The sequence below is a fragment of the Eulemur rufifrons genome, chromosome 8 (assembly GCF_041146395.1).
Source record: "Eulemur rufifrons isolate Redbay chromosome 8, OSU_ERuf_1, whole genome shotgun sequence".
NCBI lineage: Eukaryota > Metazoa > Chordata > Mammalia > Primates > Lemuridae > Eulemur > Eulemur rufifrons.
This window is the reverse complement of record NC_090990.1, coordinates 72,505,345-72,510,638: the sequence shown is the minus strand read 5'-3', so window position 1 is coordinate 72,510,638 and position 5,294 is coordinate 72,505,345. Positions and strand designations below refer to the sequence as shown.

At 39.9% G+C, this 5,294-nt stretch overlaps 1 pseudogene; it reads right to left on the bottom strand.

Annotated features, from left to right (window-relative positions):
- Positions 1 to 242: 242 nt before the first annotated feature.
- On the bottom strand, positions 243 to 343 carry LOC138391048 (U6 spliceosomal RNA; annotated as a pseudogene).
- Between the last annotated feature and the right edge of the window lie 4,951 nt (positions 344 to 5,294).

Here is a 5,294-nt window from a genome sequence, read left to right as displayed (position 1 = left end):
ATGTGTCAAGGAAGAGGGCATGATCTCCTGGGTCATAAGCTATTGAGCAGTTAAGTAAGATGAAAACTGAAACTCGGTCACTGGTCTGGTCACAAGGTGACCTTGACAAATGTGGTCTGATTGGATCTGGTTGAGGAGGAAATGGTGGGTAAAGAAGCATGGGCAAGAAACATAACATCTCTTTTGGGCAGTTTTACTACAAAGAGAGTAGAGAAATGGGGACTAGATGGGTAGGTGGGGTCAAGTAAGATTTTTTTTTTTTTCGTGTCATCCTTGCACAGGGGCCATGCTAATCTTCTCTGTATCGTTTCAATTTTAGTGTATGTGCTGCCGAAGCAAGCACTCAAGTAAGATTTTTAAAAATGAGAAATCTTACAGTATGTTTGTAAGTTGATGAAAATGATCCAAGGAAGAGAGAAATCAGAAGATACAGTTGAAGGAGAGAATTAGTACAGGGTGAAAGTCCTTGAGTAGATAAAGGAATGGGATCCAGTGCACAGATGGAGGCAGGAGGACCAGTTCATCCTGGGTAACAAGACAGAGAGCAAAGAAGAGACACAGATAAACTGTGAGATGTAATGGTGGGAAGAGGAGGATATTTTCATCTGAGGGCTTCACTATTCTCAGTAAAATACGAAGCAAGGTCATCAGCTGAGTTTGAAGAGGCGGAAAAGGTATTGAAGATTTGAGGAGAAGTATTATAAAATAAACCTATCAAAACTCATTGGAGTGAGGGAATAAGGAAAATATAGTAGAATTGCTGAGCAGCACTAGGGCCCCTTGAGGATTGTGGTCATAAATTTAAAGGGAGATTAGTCATGGTTGTGGATGGTGAAAAAGTGGTAGGATCAATGGATTGGAGACCCTGGTGAGTCAAGCTATTGTTGGAACCAAGACACTAGAGGCAATGAGTTGGAAATACAGAGATCAGTGGTCAGAGAGGAATGCTTGAAATTGAGATTAGGGAGGTGAAGCAGTTACTACTAATGAAAGTGATCTAGACATGGTTGTGGTACTAGGCGGCTGAAACAGGGTGACAAATAGGGCACTGGAAGTGAGAAGGTCAAGGAACTGAGAGGCTAGTTTTCCAGAGGTGGAAGATAAAGGGATTTTACCACTGATTTGCCATAAATTCCAGAGGGCAAACTGGACAGGTATGGAGGGGAGGAAGATTGCATCAAGTTAGGGGATGTTTGGAGCCATGTGGTGATAAGAATCCAAGTGATGAGGGATGACTTGGTAGGCTTGGCTTTCGCCTGCCTGCCTGACTGACTTCCTTCCTTCCTTCCTTCCTTCCTTCCTTCCTTCCTTCCTTCCTTCCTTCCTTCCTTTGTTCCTTCCTTATTTTCTTTCTTTCTTGGCAGAGTCTTGCTCTGTTGCCTGGGCTAGAGTGCAGTGGCACCATCATAGCTCATTGAAACCTCTAGCGATCCTCCTGCCTCAGCCTCCCAAGTAGCTGAGACTATAGGCAAGCCCCACCATGCCCAGCTAATGTTTTCTATTTTTAGTAGAAATGGGGTCTCATTCTTTCTCAGGCTGGTCTCTAACTCCTAACCTCAAGCGATTCTCCCTCATTGGCCTCCCGGAGTGCTAGGATTATAGACATCAGCTATCTTGCCCAGCAAGGCTTGGCTTTCTGGCTTGTGAGGTCCTCCTGGTCTCTTAGGGAGAGGTGAATGATCCATCTATTCTAGCTTCCCTCCTGGGACTAGTCTCTCAGGCACTCCTGCTTTATAGCCATAACACCCTTTTGGGATTGTTCAGAATATTCTTTTCATTGTCCATGTCTACTGAATCTTCAGCTGATTTCTTATCTTGCTCTGATAATTTCAAACCAAGGATCATCTCGATTCCTCTAGCACTTATAGTCTCATTTGGTGGTTAATAGTTAATATTTTTCTATTCCTTAGTTATGTTTTTATTTTATATCCTGCTTACCCCCATATGTATCTTTCACCTCTTAACATGGCTTAGCAAATTTCAATGCATACTGATTGGTATTTGGAACATGGAATAAGCCAATATCTTCCAGAAAGCAGCATAAATTATGTGAGTAAACTGGGGAAATTTTAATTAAAAAATTTATAACATTTTCCTCAAATGCTAACAATGTATGAATTCTTTTTTAAGAGAAAAATTCTTAGGGACCCCTAGGAAAACATTTCCTAACTTTAAAAAACATTGACTTTAAGCAAATGATATCTTTTATTATGAGAAAGAAAGTTTGTTGGTTCTATAATAATTATTCTTGTCAAAAAAAAAAAAAAAAAAAACCAACCCAGGGTAAATGATTGCTTTTTAAGATTATCAGTAAAAGAAAAATACATCTCAAGCTAAACCTTTACATAGAAAAAAAAAAAAAACACAAAAATACAAAATGAAAACAAATTTCTTGTTTAGCACATTCCTGAATCTTAAAGAATATGTTACAAGCTAAGAAACTTCCCTTCTTCTCAGATGATGTGTTAGAAGAACAGCAGGTGACCTAAAGAAATGTTATAGCAGGTAATTGTATAACAAATACATGGAAATGATCATTTTCAAAATATGTTAGGAAATAAATTTTATAAAGCCAAACTTACCACAGAGCCTTGCACAGAGTAAATGCTTAATGAAAGGGTAATAGTATTAATAGTAATAATAATAATGATGGTAATAACAGAGGGCCAATAATAATTTTAAAATTTGGATATTTTTAGAAGTAGAGTTTTAGCATTTCTTGGACTTGTTCAAATGAAGGCAATGAGGTTGTTTTCTTTAGGGGGTTAACTGAGTACCAAGATTGTAAGGAAGGAAAGGATCGATTAATTGGCTTTTGGAATAAAGCATTTCCCTGAAGCTGCCTTGCTTTACACTTGCAAGTATTGTAAACCATTTGAATGAAAGATACCACACTGGGAGACCAAGGCAGGAGGATTGGTTGAGCTCAGGAGTTCGAGACCAGCCTGAGCAAGAGCGAGACCCTGCCTCTACTATAAATAGAAAGAAATTAGCCAAACAACTAAAAATAGAAAAACTTAGCCAGGCATGGTGGCACATGCCTGTAGTCCCAGCTACCCAGGAGGCTGAGGCAGGAGGATCCCCTGAGTCCAGGAGTTTGAGGTTGCTGTGAACTAGGCTGACGCCATGGCACTCTAGCCTGGGCAACAGAGTGAGACTCTGTCTCAAAAAAAAAAGAAAGATACCACACAGATGCAACTCAACATGAATAGAAATACACATTTATAGTTCTTTCAGTTATAAAGAACTGGCATTACTTTGAAGTTATTACTGAAATCAAAGGAATAACCATCTCATGACTTTTGGTAAAAATGATACATGTTCATTACGATAAAATGATAATCCTGAGGACGAGGTGGTCCCCTCACTCACATCTGCTCTATGTGAACCTTCCTGGATTTAAGCATAACCCGGAACAGACAGGGTGCATGGGGATCCTCCGTTGACTAAGGGGCCCTAGAAAATAAAGAAACTTATGTTTCTGGCACACTTGAGTTATGGCTGAAATTTGTAACATTTATATATATTAATATATGTCCTAGGTGCCCCTTGTCTTTTTAGGTCCCCTGAGCACAAAATAACATTTCATAATTCATGATTCTTTTTTTTCTTCGCCAGGCCAAAGCCCAATAGACAAAAAACAGAAAACAAAAGGGGTGGGGCTAGTTCTCTGCAGGGTGCTATGGAGGTGGGGCTGGGGACAGAGTTCTCCCTCTGGAATCTCAGCTCCTGCTGCTGAGAGAGCAAGGCTCTGCCATGTCCCCTATGGAGCTATGACCACAGCAATCTCAAGGGGCTTTGCTGTCACTTTGAAATGGTGTGAAGTTTCTTGCTTTGTCAGAATCCCAGCTGAGGGGGAAATTGAAGGTGTATTGTGGAAACCTCCATTGGAGGCCCTGCATGGTCAGAGGAAATGGCAAGTTTGCAGTAACTCTGTGGTTACTTTAAGGAAATTTGCTTTGGACTTTTATTTCTGAATTCTCTGTAGACTTCACCAGGTCTAAAGCAGGTGTCTGTTTTGGACTCTGCTCTGCATACAGGTTTATCTGTTAGTATTTTTTCCTCATTAATTTGAAATTTGCCAGCTGCAAATTTTATCAGTGAAAACTCAATTCTAATCTTGGATATAGATACAGAAAATGTGGCTTTAAATTATGGCCTTAGATTATGATGACATATAAAATACCAACAAGTATGAATCAGAATCTTTATGAGTGAATTTTAGAAATGAAGTAGTAAATCTGTCTGTAATAATAAGTTAACCAACCAGAAAATAAGAGCACATGCTGTAGTTTGTAGACCAGTGTCCTGTCACAACAATTTTGGAACAACATTTGGTTCATGTTCTGTCACACATTCTTAAGAGTAGTTGTGCAATTGCCTCCAAGCTGTTGGCTGTATTAGACAAACTTGAAGTCAGTGTCCTTTACTGGGTTGTGGCAGTGGTTGGTGATGGGGTAATATTTTTTCTAAACAAACTTTTTTGTCTTTTGAAAGTTTTAAAGAATTCAGTTTTAAAAATATGCGACTTTCTCTGAGCGGAAGGGGGCTCACTTTGACCTGCAGCACAAAGTGGAGATTCAGAGCACAGTCTCCCAGCCAGGTTCTGCTTCCTGGCTCTGTGACTTGCTGGTGGTGTGATGTTGGGCAAGTTACCTACCCTCTCTGTGCATCATTTTCCAATCTGTAAAATGAGGATAATAGAGCTGTTCTAAGGATTTAATGAGTTAACATTTATAAAGTGTGAAGCATGTGCTAAGTACTTTATTAGGATTTGTTTAAAAAGAGAAACAACAAGATGAGTTTTGCAATGATGTGGTCTTTCAGAAAATTGAGGTGTTTGGTTCTATAAGGAACCTGGGGAGAGTCACTATACGGCATTAGTGACATAAATGAGTTATTATGAATTTGTTCAATCTTCTGTTAATCAGCAGAATCTGGAGATGTGCCACTAAATATGAGTCATTGTAAACATGTGGGTCCACACCTATAGGAGGACGGTTCCTTTTGGGAAACACAGCCTCAGTAAATCACTGAGACTCTCTGCTGTCAAAGACTTTTTTTTTTTTTGAGACAAGGTCTTGCTCTGTCACCCAGGCTGGAGTGCAGTGGTGGGATCATAACTCACTGCAGCCTCGAACTCTTTGGCTTAAGTGATGCTCCTGCCTCAGCCTCCCAAAGTGCTGGGATTACAGGCATGAGCCACCTTGCCCGGACTGCTGTCAATCATTTTTTATTCAAGTGAGATAAAGTGCAACTCTTTATTTCACCTTCCTGCTTACAATTCATTTTGA